The sequence below is a fragment of the Gymnogyps californianus genome, chromosome 4 (assembly GCF_018139145.2).
Source record: "Gymnogyps californianus isolate 813 chromosome 4, ASM1813914v2, whole genome shotgun sequence".
NCBI lineage: Eukaryota > Metazoa > Chordata > Aves > Accipitriformes > Cathartidae > Gymnogyps > Gymnogyps californianus.
The window spans coordinates 62,380,356-62,399,224 of record NC_059474.1 but is presented as its reverse complement, the minus strand read 5'-3'; positions in this window follow the sequence as shown (position 1 = coordinate 62,399,224).

Below are 18,869 nucleotides of genomic sequence, written 5' to 3'. Positions count from 1 at the left end.
GCAAAAGATTGACTTGGTTATTTGGAGAGAGTCAGACTGCAGCCTCCTGCAATCCTGCAGAAGGAAATAGCTTCAGTATTGCTTGCTTTATTCATCTGCCATGCTGAGTTAGGAAGGGCTGAGCACAGGGCTTGCAAGGCAGGATCCAGGCTGTGCTCACCATTCCTGCTCCAGCTGCAGCTTTATGGATGAAGCCATTCACTCCCCCATCCTGGGCTCCCTCCCCTCTCTTCACCTCTTGTTGCCAGGCATCGTTCTTTTCATACAGCCAGCAACCACAGTGTAATTGCACCCAGTCTGGTTTGGTAAAACAAACAGACCAAAATAAACCCATTTACCTGGTCAGTCTCTGTTGCCCCAGCCCTGAACTGGTTTGGGGAATGATGATTTAAGATTTCTGGCAAAAGCAAAGGAGCTTGGGGAAAAGCTGCTTGTGGGGGTAACCCAACACCAGCCAGGTCTGGACATAAGCAGAGCCTCTGTTCGCTCTGAGCTGCCAGAGTTTCAAATTGAGAGCTATTGTGGATTCACATCCTCCAGCAAGTTAGCATGGGGAAGACACGAGGGACATGAACCATCAGATATGTGTGTTGTGGGTTAAAATGCTATCATCTCGCTGAGTAGAGCACTTAAAGTGTGCACACCTGGAATATGTGTGAGCTGTGGAGGCTGTAATTATAGGTATATGGCACACCAGGTTACTGTGCTGGCTGCTGGGCTGTTGGAGTTGTTTGAGCCTGGACTAACTTTGGTGTGAGTCATGGTGTTAATGATGCACTTTCTTTGCAGTGAAGGAAGAATCCTATTGTCCTTTCTTCTTTGTTTCAGTATGGTTTTTGCTTTACATCTATTGAATATTATTATTTTGTCTCCAGTTTGTATTAATTTTTGCAAATTGGTCCCCGCGGTGAGAGCCTGTATAAAGGTATTGTGCCGCATCTTCTAAGCCTGCCTTAATGTCCCTGCATTTATCTTTTGAAGCTAATAATTAAAAGGGAAAAAATGCTGTCTGGATTTCTGTCATGATGACAGTTGAGTCCATTTTCTCTCTTGTTAGTAACTATCTGATCTGACTTGCACCCATAACAGACGGTGTTTGGGGGGAGAAAGTGTCGCTGCTTTTATTTCATGTCTGGCCTGATGAGAATAGTAATGAGAATGGCAAAGCAGTTGCATCCCCAGTTAGCCAGCTACAAAGCAGGCAGGCTGAGTCCTCGATGTACTGTCAGTTCCATGCATTGTGTAGGCAATTAACATTGATGCTGAAATAATTAATGATAAGAAAACGTCAAAGGGTTCGGGTGCTTCAGTTCAGATGAGCACCAGAAGCTCAGATTGTTATCCAGGCTTGTCTAGGAGTTGTCTGAGTGGATCTTATAGCCAGCTTTTTGATGCTGCAAACAGCAAAAAGGCTGGGGCTTCCACCCCAAGTTTCACATGTTCAGACTTCTAAAAAGCTCTAGGAGACGTTTTTATGGAGAATGAGCATTTCTCTTCTACTAATACAAGCTGTTTTGTAAGTATCTCATCAAAACACTTACAATTGTTCTATTTTAGAGATGTGCTGCATGGGTTTATTTAAAATAGGTTATCAGTCACAAGTTCTGAATTCTTAAGGTAACGATCAAATTCTTTTTAGGGCGATCTCTGGAGCAGGCAAAAATACAGGGGAGGAGGTTGGCAGTGATACCACAAGCAGAACTTGCCATCCAAGGCAGCACCTTGATTCCGCTATTTCATACCTTGAGGACAGAATTAGCCTATATATTTTCTGGAATTATGGCTATTGAGCCTGCCTCAATGGATCAGAGAAACACCTGCAACTAAAATGTCCAGAGAAAACAAGCATATATCACTTAAAAAAAAAAAAAAAAAAAAAATCACCCCCCCCCCCCCCCCATATCCACCAAAACAAAAAAAACCCTTTGGTTGCAAGTCTGGCCTGGCTTGATCCCACCAACTGTTAGGTCCTTCTAGAGTCAAATATGGAGTGGTGATGGTCAGTGCTGGAACTAGATGCATTGATTGCCACTTTGCTACCTCCACCTGCAGGTCTTAGAACCACTGGCCCTTGTAAAGTCCCATCTGCCACAGGCTCACATGGCTTGTAGGACTTGCATGGTGAAGGACTTGGGTATTTCTAAAACTGGAGAACAAAACTGCGTACATCTACTTATATTTAGCCTGACAAGTGTATTTAGTTGCTTCAAATTGGAGATACTTGAAAAAGCATCTAATATATTTCTCCAGCACTGCTCCTTTGCATCTTGCTTCATTGGACTAGATCTGATTATATATGCAGCAGTGTTTTAGGTCTTGTCCTACAATCATAAACATCTATTTTTCCTACAGAAGAATGCAAGTCACTGTGTTAGACTGAACTGTCTGTTAACTGTAAAAAGGGGTGAAAAACAGAACTGAGCAGTGTGAGAGTCATTTAAAGGAAAGCACATCACAGTGTGTGGAGTGCAGCACAGAAATGCTGCTGGTGGGCCACAATGCAGAATTTCTTCCTGCATGTCTGTCCTCAGAATATAATTAGGTGTATGCTACCACATGTGTGCTTTAAAAAGTTTCTTACTGACAAGAATAAAGTATTAAAATAAAAAAATATGAACCAAAGAGAATTAAAGTAGTCAATGTTTTATTACCTAAAGAGAACTTTTATGTAGAAAAGTCGCATACAACCCAAATCATCTATTAAATTCACCTCATCTGTGGCCTGCTTGATTTCAAAGGCCTTTAAGTAGACTTTTACAAAGAAAGTTTTAAAAGTTCTTGCATTGTAGGTAGCATTTAAAAAATCATGACTTATTTATTTTTTAATGACTATACATACCCCTTGCCTCTTCCTAAGGTAGCAAACCAAACATCTGGCTTTTAGGTTCAGTGATGCTTGGATCACGATCAAAGGGAAAGGCTGCCAATTAACCCCCCATGATCTCTCTACCATGTGTGTTTGATGCCATCTTTTTTCCATTTGTTTTATTTCATCTGAGCTTGATATTAAATCCCTTACCAAATTCAGATTAGCCATGGCTTTCCCATTGCTCTGACAGCACATCAAAGCTCCAGAGGACCCAGAAGGTTGAATTAGCCACTGTCTGAGCCTTCACTGAGCTGCTCTGAGAGACATGTATCTGTGTAAGGAATAAAGGGAATAGATGATATCTCTGCTCTGAAACTTTCAGAGAAGTTTAATGGGTATAAGGTAAGACTGAGCTAAATTTAAACAAGAAGTACTGTGCAGAGAGTGAGTTACATACAATAAAAAAGGGTTGTATACTTTATAGAAAAATTGCTAGAAAATAGCAACAAAGATCTAGAATAACTTGGAATAATTTCAGTATATATTTCAGCAAAATGCAATACATTATGTTACTAAAGGTAATATACTTGCTATTTGTATTAAAATAACAACTCTAGAAAAGTAGGAAGGAGCCACAAGCCACTGTAAAAACTACACTCTATTGTCATTGCTATTACGATCATTAGTTACCTTTAAAGCAAAGGGGCAAACATTTTCTTACGTCTGTCTCAGGGAGCTAAGCTACTGCCAAGAGCATGCAGCAGTGTGGAAAACATGCAGCTGATGCTTGAGAGGAAGAGGGGAACAGTTTACATAGAAAGAAAAAAGAGGAATGTGAATTTCGTCCTTGGGGACTCAAGGTTAAAAGACTTTGTCTGTGTACAAGACGGGCTTGACCTCACTAGCCCAACAGGAGAACTGTACCACAATGGTGCCCCTTCAGCTAACCTCATCCCCAAGGATGAGTTATGTGCTGTTATGAGGCTACACAGACTGCTCACTGAGGTGTGAGGAGCACAAGTCAGAGATAAATGAGCTTGATTTAGTCCCATGCCATTCTCATTACAATCGTGACAACAGCCAGTGGGCTGGGCAGGGCTTTGCTATCACTACCTGGGGCAATTCTCCACATGTCCTCTGTGAAAACACAGGTAGTGTCAGATGCTCTGATGCCTGCATGATTTAATCTAGTCTGTTTTGTATGATAAGGGGTGATTTGGTACAAAATTTTGGGTCTAGTGGTTGAAATTAGGATTACATCCCAAGGGTTGATCAGAAGTCAAGGAAGACTGGTACAAATCTTTGGACCTGTGCCACGCATGGCTAGATGCTTTTTCAGTTTCTCCTTCAAATACAACTGCCACCTCCTGGTGAGCCAATTCATAATTTTTCCATTCAGGAAATCTCAGGGAGTCATTTCAGAAATGGAGCGCAGTCTCGACATGAGAAGAAAAGAGTAAAGGAGAGAGCTGTGGCTTGCTGAAAGGACGAGCCGAGTTGTGGGAGTGAGGAAATCCTTTGGGACTTTGAGTAGGAGCTATATAGGTTGGGAAGAATTATCTGTAACAGCAGTGTAGATTTATTGACCGTTCCTTACAAAGGCAATTGTACAAAATAGTAAAGCATGATACAGTGGCGTTGGAAGGACATCTCTTAGAAAGAAAAAAAGGGCTCATGCTTGAAAAGGAAGGAGAAGGTCAGAAGAGAATAATAGAAAATATAGAGCCAAATGTGGTCACTCTCACAGCAATGGTCTGATGGAAAAAGGCCCTCTACTATAAGAAGTATTGCATGTGTTAGGTGATAGTTGTGTTGCTTAAGGAGGTGACTGAGATCAGAGTTTGGACCTATGTTTCGTTCTCATGTCTTGTATTTGAGTTGTGCTGTGTGGCCAGATATGAAGGCTGTTGTGAAGAGGGAGGAGATCAGCTGCCTTTGTATGGTGAATGGGACAAGGAGTGACAGTTTTAAATTGCAACATGAGGAATTCAGGTTAGGCACAAAGAAAACATTTCTTACAGCTTGCTAGTACTGCCCTGGACTTGAGCCATCTGCAGAGGTCTTGGATTCCGCATCCTGAGGTCTTGCTTCACTCATGTATATTTAAGTGCATGGGTAAACCTAAGTATGTAAATTACCCCATTTGTTTTCAATATGTAATGAATCTAAGAATGTTTATTACCTACAGCCTTTGAAGTCTGGGCATTTACTGACATAGTTGCTGTCAAACTTAGGCTTATGTGTATGGGTGGAAAGGCAAATGCTGAGATAGAAAGGTATTGTTTTTCAGCAGCTGATTGGCTTCATGGGCCAGCAATGGCCAATATTATATCAGCACTTAGTTAAAAAAACCCAAAAAACAAAAACCACAACTTCTAAAACACACTTATGATACTCATCAACATCCAAAACACAATCTGGTGTAGGAATGTGCAGAGAAGATGCACAGGGATTTTTGAACTCGCATCTCTGGCATTTGGAGTTTAGTTTTCCCCTAATGTGCTTATTCCATGCCAGCAAAACTGTTCTGGTTCCTTTCCTTGAAAAAGATATTGAAAAAACGTCTTTTTCTCTGTACCCTGAGATTATGTTCAGCTGTACAGCTGTTTTTACATTTTTCTTGTAGCACACTTACCTACCTCACCATCTTCCTCTCTAAAAACTTCCTTTCCCCTGCTTTATTTATATTGGCTCTTGGGTCACATGAATGAATATGTCTCTCAAAACTCCTGTTAAACTGTCTGGAGACACTTATAGTTATCTTTGGACAAACTAACTTCCATAGGCAGATCATCAAGTTTTGTTCCAGAGAGGTGTCAGAAGTCTTGTGCTATTTAATGGTGAAATGGGCTTTGCTCTTTCTTAACCATTTTTGGGCCAAATTCATTTGTCCTTTGCAGTGGAGTGCTAAAATGATGGATCTGAAAGCCAGAATAGAGCTAGTATCATCCACTGAGCCCGTTTCAAAACATAGGGCAGAAAATTTCATCCTGCTACTCTTGTCAGTGAACCTGGCAACCTTTCTTTACCTGAAACATAATTTCCATGAAGATCAATAGTCCTGATTATATGAATTTAAAAGGAGAGAAGTCACAGTATTTTCTGGCATGTCTGCTGCTTACTGGTTCTTGCCATTAAAAATCCTGTGCTTTACTCTTAGTTGACCGCTTCCAGCTTTGATTTCAACCATGAGTACTTTACTGCTTTGTCTTTGACTTAAGGAAAAAAAAAAAAAAGTTGATTGCTCAAATGCTATTTCCAGTCCTTCAACAAAACCAAACCACTCAGAGCAGGTGAAAAGCAATCCTGGAATGGTAACAGAGGTATGAACCCCAGTTAGTCACCTGCAGCACCTCCAGTACACATCTCCTCCAACTTTCACATAGGCTGGGAAGCACAGGAACCCATGGGAAGGCTTTCAGGAGCAGAAGTTACGAGAGGTTTAAGTTGCTCTTGGTTATTCCCTTTGCCATTTTCACCTCTGGATCCAAGCAGGCAGAAAGGAGGGCACCTGGAGAAAATGGGATGGGAATTTGCTGCTAGGTAGAGGCACAGCAATGGGGCTGAGCACTCAAAAAACATGGGAATGTCCTGCATAGCCAGACAGACTATTTTCCCGTGGCAAATCTCTGAAGGCAGTATTAAAGTTGGTTACAGAAATACAGACACTTAGAGCTCAGTTTTCAAAATTCAGCAATTAAACACCTGCACACTGATTAGTTATTCAGAAAGTCTGTTGGCACTTACCTCTTTCAGTGGGTGTCAAGTGCCAATTTTAGGTCTAAGTGCAGATGTAGGTGCATGAACAGAGGGTTTCAAGATTGGAAACCAGGCTCTTAACAAGAACAGGTTCATCTGCCTGTGACTCCTCTGCATGGCACAGCAAAATCAGCTGAGCATAAATGGGGAGAAGGCAAGGAATAAGGAGCATGAACCAGCTAATAGCTGCTGTTATGAAGCTGTCAGATGATGACTTCCTGCCTGACAAGGAAAATACTGTTCTGCTGAACAGGGCAGCAGGCTCTTCAGCTCCAAATTTATGACATTTCTTTGCTTTGCTTCCTTTTGGTTTCTGAACTATTTTCCACTGCCTTCACCTGCAGAGCAACCATGTCATTTAACAGAGTATGGCACCTTCTGAACTCAAAGAGGCTGGCCGCTGTTTGACACCCTTCTTCTCCCATGGGGTAGAGGCAGCATGTTAAGAGGCACCAATGTACTCTACCTACCAAAGAAGGAGTGAGTAAAAAGCCTGAACACCGCAGTCTGAAGGAACAGAGGAAAAGAGCGTAAGAAAAGGCAGGCTGCAAAATGAGACATTGAAGGCAGCAGGGCAAACACAGCTCCTGTCATCAGGTTTCTCCCTGATCTGGGGACAGATGGCCTACCATTCCTAGCTTGTGCTTCAAGATCCCCTAGGAGAAGTGATCATGTATTTTCTTTAAATCCAGGCTGACACGCTGATAGTGTGAGCTACGTATATCACAGAATCGAGGTATGGATTTCTGCCTTATTCAACGTAAACCCAAAAAGAAAGGCAGCCTTGTCAGCCTCATGCTAATATCTGCTGGAACATTTCTCAGACGAAGGAAAGAAATCAGTTTTAGATTGTGAAAGCGAGGGCTGTATTTCTGCACATACCCAGCCAGACACTGACTGAGGAAAAAGAAGCAATATTTACAGTATGTAAGGCTCAGGGCAGGGACAAAATGCCATAAACATATTTGTGCAGGACCTCTTAGAGGAGGCAAAAGAAAAACCAACGAACAAAAGAGCTCAACCTGCTATAGAGAGCCTTGCAAAAGCCAGTAAATGATGATAGCTCCTCTCCATAGAAAATTTAGCTCTTTTAAAATGAAAGCCCCTTCTCAACCAGAGCAGGGTTCCTCATCGTGATGAACAAAAGGCTGGGTTTTGTGCCTGAAAAGCCAAATTTCCTGCAGTCTTGAAGGGGAGAGGAAGTGCTCTGGCAGTGCACTGTCAAAAGTGGCAAGACCCCAGCCTCTCGCTCCTCATGGGTGGGATAAGGATGGGGAGAACTAATGGGCTTCCTGCTATCAAAGGGAGCTGTGCTGCCTCCCAAAAGCCTGCCTCAGCATCGCAGGCTGAAGTGGCATTTTGGAAAGCTGCCTGAGTTAGCCCTGGCCTCAGCAGAGCTGGGTCAGCAGCAGTGTGCTAGGAAGACTGCAGCATCACGAAGAAAATGCTGCTTGGGCACTGTGGGTGGCTGCAGCTCCAGCAACGTGGAGCCTTGCCACCTCTTCTGAGGATTGCCAAGGTGAAAACTGTTGTTCTATAGGGTCAAGATTTAGAGTTTTAATAGCTGATATTCATCAGTCCATCATCAGCATTTATCAAAGCAACATCTAGCATGCAGAATGAGCCCACGTCAGAGCCAGCAGACCTTTGTTTTTGTTAGCAATCCTTTTCTTTTGCAGTGGAGGGAAAATGAAACAGGAGGACCTCTTTACCTCTCCTTTGCTGTTCATTTGCTCACTCTTCCCTACACTCTTGTCTGTTCCTTGCCTCTGCTTTGAGTCTTGGCACTAGCTGCTTGGAATAAGAGTGTGTGACATGGACAACAGGCACCCAAAGCTGATGGGGACCAGGTCTATGATTATTATCAGTATCTTGGCAATGCCAAAAATGACATTGCCAACAACAGAACCCCAACGTGCCTGACACTGCTACGCATCTGTTGTGGGAGCACTCCCTCTATTCAGAGAGTTTGTGCTCAAAGCAGGAAAGAGCGGGAGAGGAGATGGATTGACTTACGAGGAATCACTGCAGGGTTAGAGCATTTGTTTCTATTTGAACTCAAGTCTTCTTTCTCCAAATTGCATAACTTATTCTAGAAAACGCATCACCTCCTTGTCCTGTGTCATGCTGGTGCTGCTGAGCCTTGAGTAGATGCCCTTTCATTTGGGGTTCTTGGTGCAACAAAACTTTAATGATTTAGTTGCTGGGAATTTAAAAAAAAAAAAAGAAAAAAAAAAGCCCTCAGTTCTTAGACTGCTTGTTAAATCCCACCATAGCTAAATAACATCTGGCTTTCTATAAATACGGCAAGCCAGTCATTAACAGTGGGACTATTCACTGTTTACAGAGCTGCATTTGAAAAGAACTGAAATGCAAAGTATTCATTGAAGTCTGCAGAGCATCTGCCTGCAATAGACTTTTGATAAACCCAACCTTACACTCCAGTCATCTTCATATTCCAGTATTTGGATATCTTGTGTATGACTAGCTGTCTTATTTTCCAGAGTCACAGGCATGTTACTGATGCAGGCAACATGGGAGTTTCTGATGTGCACAGAAATTTCTTGTGTGCAAAACAACAGCCTTGGACCCCTGCTTGTATTTAGGTATGTGCAGACGGTCCATCAGACCCAATCTGCCTTTTGTCCAGGTAAAGCCCTTTTTGCTGGATCAGGACAAATAAACACAAGTCGTGCATTACAACAGGGATTTCTTAGAAACATCTTAGTTGTCATCGCACTGCAAATCCCAGCCTCTCAGTTCTGTGTGTCAAGACAAGGTCAGCGTGCAAAAGCAAGGATCTCCATCCACTGAGGCAGAGCATCTTTATAATCCACAAGACCTGTGACACACAGTTAATCCACTGACATTGCAGTCCCTCCAGGAGTGGGCTGCCCAGCCAGATCATTGCAAATAGTTATTTCAAACCAGGCTTTTTTGCACATGCTGGAAGTAATGAAGCCTTGATTCCACTGCCTTTTTCCTGTGCAGATATGCTGATGCTTAATAAAGCTCATTAGACATTTCCCCAGGGACTAAGGAGAGAGAGAGGAATTTTTCCCTACCTACAGCCCAACTGTCACACACGCGTAGGATCTAAGTGCCTGTGAGAGATCCATCTGTCGTGTTTAGATAAAAATTGCCAGAGAGGTTAAAAAGTGGCCTTTGGGTGGAAAGGCAAGGGTACGCACAGCAAGATCCCATAACTATCCCTTCCAGAGAAAAGTCAGACTGGAAGGGGATGTTTGCAGCCAATGATAGAAGTGCCTGGCACCGAGGCACTGTTCCTGTGCAGTGAATTGGCACTGGTTTCTCTCTCAGCGGGGCTGCTACATTAATGATATTTCCCAGCAGGATGCTCCAGAGGAGGTGGCACAGGAGAGCTGGAGGAATCGCTTTTTGCTGTGAGAAATGCCAGAGAGCTGGCGAGGCTCCTAGCTGCTCTTGCAAAGGTACGTTCACCCATGTCAAGACGGGCAGCCTCCAGCACGTGTTGTAATTATGCTTAGAAAATGGCATTTAAGGCACTTGAAAAGCTGTTTCTAGCTGTTTTCTCTTCATTGTGAATAGAGACAGGGATAGATCCTTACACCTGTTTCTGCCTGCTTCATGTTGCTCCCACCAGTCTGACCACCTCTACTGTAGCATTGGTGGCAGGAGTGAGAGCAGGTACCTCCCAGGAGGAGGGAGCCTTTCTGAAGGAGCATGAATTGCTTTGCAAGGTGCCAGGGAATGGATGGATGTGAGCTCTGCTGCACCAATCTACTGAAGCACAGGAGGAATCTGAGGCTCCAGTTTCTGGGTTTGGGTTTTTTTTTTTCAGTTTTATACTGCCATCCATGGTTTCTAAGCATCTTCCATATGACAACAATTAGTAATTCTAATGAGTAATTGTATGGAGTCAATTAAATAAACATCCTTCAGGACTGTGCTGTTTCAGGGCCATAGTTTTCAGTATCACAATGGTAGTGCAAGCCAGAAAAATGCCGCTTTTCTGGTGGAAGCTGCTGGTGATGTGTTTTCTGATGGTATGGACTGGCGACGTAGGGGAATTGGGAAGAATACGATCATGAAGTAAGTCTCCCAGGTAGTATTGTGGCAGCATTGCCAGTCTATCCACACACACCCCAATACACACAGCCTGAAAACTTCTCAGGCTTTCAAGAAAAAGATGCTTAGAAACTCTCCTCAGCAGAAATAAAACCAACCAAACAAAAATTCTAAAGGAAAAAAATAACATGGATTATACCCATCCACAAAACCTGCACAACAGATCTCCTGGGCGCAATACGTTCATGGGGTGGGTGCTGCAGAAATTATGCCACTTGAATTGCTGCTTTTGCTACTTTTCCTTAATCAGCTCCTCTCTTCTGTATTGTAGCTTGATGGAAACATCACTGAAGATCATGAGAAACATCTTACTGACTTCAGTGATGTGTGGATCAGGTCAACAGCCTCCAAAGTGCCTACAGGTTGGACGTCCCATCTCAGGTAAGTCTGGGGGGTTTTACTGCCACTGTGGATAGGTACCAGGAAGATCCCATACATTGCTTTCTTACTGGCACACCTAGTGCAGTGGTATAAAGGGAGTACATCCTCCTGCTTCATGTCAGTCCAGCAAGGAAAAAGTGGGACAACTTGCTTGCCCTCGGCTATATCATGGACCATGAACCTGATGAGAGCTATGGTGGAAAATGTGCCCGCAAACCGAGCTTGTATAGGCTGTGCTCTCCTCTCACACTGTGTTCAAGCAGGCAGATGCGGTGTGGGTTTAACACTTTGAAACTCAGCTCAGTAGCAGCAAGTGCTATAAAATATGCACTACTTAAATATTGTCAGTAAACCAAGGAAAGCTGTCAGAAATCAGTGTAACTTCTGATGTTTAAAACAGTAATGGTAGAAGTTATTGCAGTTTTATGCATTTGAGAGGATGTTTTGCCTTTATTTTTATTTATTTATTAATTTATTTCACTGCCAATGTGCTTTGTTATGGGAAGTTTGTCATCTTTAAAGTAAAACATGCTAAGGAAGATATATGTTAAATTAAACAGGAAATCGGCATATAGTGATAAAAAACAGTAACTGAGGGTGTTTATGATAAGCTACCTTCAGCCTGTGGGGTTATGTACATACAACACACAAGCAAAATGTCTTGTTGAAACCTTTGTGCCGTACATCTAGCCCAGAAGGCAAAAGACAAGAAATCACCAAATTAAGAAGGAAGCAGTTTGCTTCCTCAAATTAGGAGAAAGAAGAACAATCTGGATTTGAGATCTATGCACCATTTTCTTTAAGGAAGGGGAGGATGTAAGTACAAGGGGAGTTTATCACGCATTTTTAGGGCTGGAAGAGACCCTTGCACCCTGTCCCTAGTCTGACTTTCAACCTAAGACAGCTTGGGGAGACTTTGGTGTTAAGTATATCTTATGGTTTTCAGAAGTCATTGAAGGATTTATGAAGCACAGGTCCCACTGAAGAGGACGATATCCTGAGGCGGCAGCAGCTAAGATGTAAATGTGCACAGAGAGCCAAAGCCACAGCCCCAGGGCCCGTCATCTCCACCAGCAAACCCACGCTGTTAAAATCAAAGCAGCAGCTGCAACTTGCCCCTCTCCATGGACCAACACTCAATGCCAGCTGAAGTACACTCCCTAAAGCACCTGCATGCTAAATCCCCAGGAAAGCACAGCTGCGTTATTTCTTTCCCAGAGATCGGTGGGACACTCCCAGCCCCGGCTGATTTGAATCTTTGGCTGAGGTATTAACACAGAGTAGGAGAGGAATGAAATAAAGCATGCAGGGGAGAGAAGTGCGTGCTGGGTCTCCTTTGTATCAGGGCAGCATCTCCTGCAGGCTCCTGAGGGGACTTCCCAGTGTTGCACAGTCTACTGTGGCCAGTTGGCGTGCAAAAGTTGCACACGCTTGCAGGACAAGACAAAAACTTTCCTCTCCTTTTCTGAGAGCTCCCTCCCTTCCACAAAGCATGCCACTGCTGTGTCACCCTTGCAGAGGGACATCATAGACACTTCATGGGGACGTGCGTCTGCAAACCCCTCTGACTACACCATTAGCTATATATAACCAACCTGGAATAAAACTGACTAAATGCTGGACATCTTCCTGAGCTTAATAAATCCCTTTAAAACAGGGACACCCCAAAATATATCTGGTATAGTAATATATTGCAGGAAATACTCTTCAGTATGAATTTAAAACATGGCCTGGAAGCAAGGCTTTTATTTTACTGCTGGTATAAGCTCTGGAATGTCTTTGAAGTGCATTTTATCTGGTCTTTCTATGATATAAACTTTTAATTAGTTATAATCAATGTGAGTGGGGACAAGTGTGTCAGAGCACCACTATGTAAAATGAGAGTTGCATCCCTGACCTATGCCAGCCTTAGGGAGGAGATAGCAGTGGCTGGTAAATGTAGATCTTGTAATACGAAATAGCAAATTAAGTGATTAGTAATTATTGTTGCTAATAAAATACACCCTGAAATTGGTGCTTTATTGTGTTAATAAATTTTTGACTAGCTTTCCTCTGTAAATATTATAGCCTTACCATGTTGAGAGGCTTTGCCAGCCATAAAAAAGCAGGCTGAACATGACATTGGGACCTGCCCTAGAAGGAGGAGAGCATTTCTGCCCAGGCAATCAGTTCCCCTATTAAAGCCTGACTCCATTGCTTCATTCCTCATGTAAACACTTTCTGCAGTGCAAAGCTGGTACTAAATTGACGGGACTGCACTACGTTACTGGTGTGTGAGCCCAAACTGCCAGAGAAAAGACTCCATTTAGCTTCAGGAGTCCTTGGACCTGGCCAAAACAGTAGGAGCCATCTCCCCTAATATTAGCTATCCAATAATACTCTAGCCCCTGGGCATTTAGGCTCCCTCCATGGTTAATGCAAAGCGCAAGGCACCTCTACAGAGCAATTGATGTACAGCCAACGGTATGTCGTATATCAACAGGGGCACAATTTGGACTTGGAAATAGATGGCTTTGTTTGGGTGGTAATATGTGGAGTGTGACTGGCCCATTCAAGTCCCTCTTCCTTTGTTTGCTGACTCATTCTTCACTTGCAGCAGGAATTGAGGTGATCCATCCATAGCACAGTTATCATACAATGGACAGACTCCTTTTGGGGAAAGTACTGAGAGAAAATGTTCAAAGCAGCATGAGAAGGTATTCCTATTTTATTTCTACAGAGCTGTGCCTCATCAAAACCCTCAGATCCTCCTTCAGAAAACCAGGATCCTGGTGAGATATACACTAGCCTAAACCACAAGCCTCTGTACGTGTATGAGTGTGTATTTAAAACAGATTTTGGAGGAAAATAAGCCATCATTCCGTTTGCAGTTCTTGTTAACTTTGCAAAGAGAAAATATAGGGCCTGCATTATGCACTGCACAAACAAGGGATGGAGGGCAAAGAATGAAATCGGGTGTGAAGGCACCTGCCCAGCATCATGGAGCAAGGCAAAACCAGCAAGAGCCACAGGGAAAATTCAGTGGGGGTGGAGGGGAGGAAAATCAACTTGAAGGAAACTCAATGAGAAAATATACCCCCTCTCTTTTTTTTTCCCCCTAAACCTAAAGCTACCTGGTGTAGTATTAGGCACTTTTCCAAATGAGTGTTGTTATAAATAGTGCTCTGCATTGCAGCCTTCACATATGACTGTGTCTGCCTGCAGACAGCAAAGTGTGTCTCCATTTATCACCTCACTTTCTTACCTTGGTTCATCACCTTAATTTGCCACTGTTATCTGGGAGCTGACAGCTTCCAATTACAGTCACATTTGCAATGCCCGTAGAAAACATCAGGGCCCGGTTTTCAAAGGTTTGGTCTATTCTTTCCTGAGCAAGTGTTCTCCCTGCAGTCCACTCAACAGCTGGTTTCTGAGATTGTGATCTTTTTCACAGATGTGGTTTGAACTGTTTAATGGTATAGTGTAGTGTAACCTGTGTGGAACCAATGCAGTTCCCACTGAAAGTGTTACATACAGCTACTGGATACCCCAGGTGCTACTTCGAATGTTTTATGCATTTATACAAATAAAACAACCTTTAAAATTGGGTCAAAATTTTCTTTAATGGTTGTCTCTAAAACAAATTGATCAGAGATTTTTGCAGGTATAAGCTACTGAATTGCTCATTGTAAAGTGGCTTGGTGAGTGCCACACTGATATGGAGACAGATGTGGAGAGAAATCATGGAAAGGTCAAGGCTGGTGGTGAGTGAGGTAGATCGGAGAAGAGCATATGGGAGCTGCTGTTACTGAGGAGGGCAAGTACAAAGCTTCCCAGACAGATGAGCTGCCCTTCTCCCACCTGCCCCTTCCCATGCTGTCCAGACACTGCAGGACTTGAGACTGGGAAGCCAGATCTTCCAGTTTCCTGTTCCCAAACTCAGTCTTTCTGCCCCCTCTTCTAAATAGGAATGAATAAGGGAATAAACCTTATTGAATGAATAAACCAGCTTCTAAATAGGAATGAATGAGGGAAGAGGTAGACGTCTTTGACGGAGAGCGGCTCCCCAAAGGGGCTCAATATCGCAGGCTATAGGGAAGCTGGCAAAGTGTCTTGGTGGTGCTCTGGAGAACAAAGATGCCCCTGTGGAGAGCATTTGTAGGATGTCAAAGGCAGTTTGTATGGTTCAAGCTGGCTGAAGATGGATCTCAGAGCTGATCCTCAGCTTCCCTGTTGTCAGACCACTGCGTCACCCTTTGTGGCCCCAGGACATCAACCAAGTAGGGTAGCTCCAATATATGAGCTTCTGCATCTGAATGATTGTTTTTTTCTTTTTCAAAATGCTAAGTAGAAGATGGATCATGCCAGCATGGAACATGTTAAACGAGCTGTCTGAAATTCATAGCCCGCTCAACAGAAATCCTGCCGGTAATGAAAATGAGAGAAACAGACTCAACTTCCCATTCAAATATACGACAGTGGATAGAAATGAAGTCTCTCCCATGTTACTCCTCATCCTAGCTGCTGATGCTGCCGCTGACAACAGATGTCACAGTTAGGACACAGCCCAGGAAAGGAGGCTGGCACATCTGCCACCTCCTGCTTTGTGTCTTCAATTCAAGCTAGAGCCGTCCCTCCTTTTTGTAGTTAGTGGCCAGCAGAACAAAGTGCTGCCTCTCCACTCTGTGCAGGCACCTTCCTGCAGACTGAAAACCACTGCTGGTACCTGGAAGGAGACAAAAGCAACGGTGAAATAAATGCCTTCTCCTGGGAGCAGGGCTACTAGAGAGTGCTGGTCTTATCCTGAAGTGAGTGGAGCATCCTTGATCTGGGAGAAGTTGTACTGGCTGTGTCAGGGGCAGTCTGGAGCTTCTACTGGGTCTTGCTTCTTGCACCTTCGTTCCCCCTATTAGCAGAAGATTTGAGAACAGACCTCAGCTTACATCCTTGGATCAGAAGCCATGATCCATTACTTAGTACTGCTTCACAAGATTAAATAGAATTTCTTTGGGTACTTAAATAGGGACAAGTCACAGGAAACTGTGTGGCTTTCTATCCTGCTGGGATCTGAATGCAAATAGGTTCTGCTTTTTAATCTCAGGATCACCTTTAAAATACAGTATAAAGGCCAATTTTGTCCTCTTTTACAAAGGAATTAAACTATTTGTGGTATAAGAGTTTGAGAAGAAAGCAGGAAGGGACTGGTGGGACTGTGGTTCAGAAGTCATCTACTCCAGGCAGCTCCCTGTTGTAGTTAATACAGTTAGATTAAAACTAGTTTGGTTTTCTGCTCCGCTAGTCATCATAGAGAATTGCTCCCAGCCCTGAGGACCCATCCTTTTGGATGCAGTGAGAAGCTACAGTAGCATTTTTCCAGCCCTATGAGCACAGTGACCAGTTATTCACAAGCGAGATGGTCCAGGCAGCAGTCACAGCATAACCACAGGATGGATTTCAGCATGGGCAGGACTATGCAAGCATGCCACAGCCCCATTGCCCAAGCGCGGCATTGCCATCCCTGAAGTTTCATGGGCAGATGTTGGCAAGGACCCGAGACGCTGTTTTTCAACATGCAGAAAAGCCTAGTCTCATCTGGTTTGTCTCCATTGTGAAACACAATGAGAGAAGTGGAGGTGCCTTCCTTGGGGCACTGGATCCCTAAGATAGAAGAAAAGACTCTGCAGAGGGTGGGACCAACCCACCTTTGTGTGTTGTTTTTGAGAAGAATATTTTCCTCTGTGGTGAGGCTGGGGCTGTCGCAGGCTGCATCACACAAGTATTTGCTGTTTCCCATCTAAATGTCATGCAGCATGGATAAATAACAAGCAGAGACACCTGTGCCTGCACTTCAGTTGATCATTTTCCTAATTATATGACATATTTAGGTGGGCCAAAACATACTAAAACAACCACTTAATTGGAAGCTGGTTAGACTTGTGTGACTGACTTGCTAATAAAATCGTTGTGCAGTTAGTACATTGTGGAAGACCCCAAAGCACCTATTGGATTTTGAGCCTGATCCTCCTTTCCCTTACACTGACGCAAATCAGCAATGACCCCCATCAGTCAGGTCCCATGTATTGCCACACACATAAAGGCTAGGAGGAGGTAAGTCGTTAGAGATGGACAGGGAGACAAACTGTAGGTGAAATGCCCTAGACAGCTTGGGTCACCCTATTGCAGCTGCACAGCACTACAGGCTGCAAAAAGCAGGGAATAAGGAGTGTAAATCTTGGGACTTCCTAGGGTGTTGCTGCGTAGTACTTGAATCTGACTACCTATGGGCTGGAAACTAGTTTGGCGGTGGGATGAAGGGCACAGCACAAGGAAAGAACAAAGGAGTTTTGAAGCAAAATACCTTAAAAAAATGTTTCCACGTTACCTGGCAGGATGAGGTACTGTGCCTTTCTTTACAAGCCATGGAAACAAGATAAAAATAAACTATGAATGCAGCCCTCTGAAATTGTTGGAAGCTGCAAAATGCAAACAAACATGCAGAACTGGGAGAAACAAAATATCACAAATGTGTGTGAAAGAAGTTTCCTAAGGCACCTTTGTTCTTGCCCGCACACAATGAATTGCTGTCCTTTCCAAGAGAGGCAATGAGGAAGAGAGAGCACAAGAGAGACCATTACAGAGACTACAAACAGGGAGGGAGATCTTGCAGAAGTGATTTGTTATACTTACCAGCAATGTGGCGGGGGAAGAGACAATTCTGGGAAGGTTTCAGTATGTGCTCTTGTCATGCTTTCTATATGTGCTTCTACCCATGTTACTGAGCATCCTGTTATGCCAAGGTGTTTGCGTTGTCTTACAGCCCTTTATGAATCATGTCTGCACTATGCAGGTTTTGTGTTTTGACGAGCCATGAGATCTAATGAGAACTTTTCCCGTCTCCGGCACAGTGTGATTCCTTATCGGAAGAGAAGCAATCAGGTATGAAATGAATGAATGACGTAAGCAACTTTTTTTAATGTGCTCTTTCGGTTCTTCTTCCCTTGAGACTTCCCATCATCCTGTGCCAGCTTTCCCCACTTGTCCTGTTGTAAAAGGGTTGATCTCAAAAGAGAAAATACCATTTTGAACAACTTTTCTGAAATCATAACTAACTGGCAGGGAGACAATTTAAGAGTGGGAGATGAAACTGGGACACTGGAGGTAAGAAATTAATAGGGGAGTTTTAGTCACATACACAAAACAGCACTGAGATAGGCAGATGTAAAACAGGTCTTTGATTTCCCGCATAGCTTACTGTAGTGAACAACACCTTTTCTGAACGTTAGCAAGAATACCTCTGTGACCAAAGCCTACCAATGACTGTCTCAAATGTAGGTTGCCACTTGCTTGCAGGTTATATGATTCAGCTGGTTGGAGCTGGATAGAAATGGTGCTTTTATATTTATGTCACTGAATTGTAGAGAACTCCAGTATATTGAAGCCCACAAGATCAGTGTCAGAGGAAGATAAAAGAAATAAAATGTGTAATTATTTCACAGCAGAATTCCAGTATTGTTACCCTGGTGTCTTCTTTTTTAAAATACTGCTGGCAAGAAATTTTTAGATGTGGTCTTTGAGGGCACCATTGGTTTTATTGCAAGGGGCTGCAAGCATAACATGCGTCTGCATATTTTAAGCACAGTGTTGCATGTTTTAAACAACAGCTTGAAGGAAGCAAAATATCTGCAGAATTAAAAAGTAAGATAGAGCACCTCTGAACCACTTGTGTTTGCACAGAGAAAAAGTCTAGCATTTCCCTGATCTGCCAGAGATTTATTGCATTCCTTCTCCTGGACCACTTGGAAATGGTACAAGCTATTCCAGGATGTCCCAG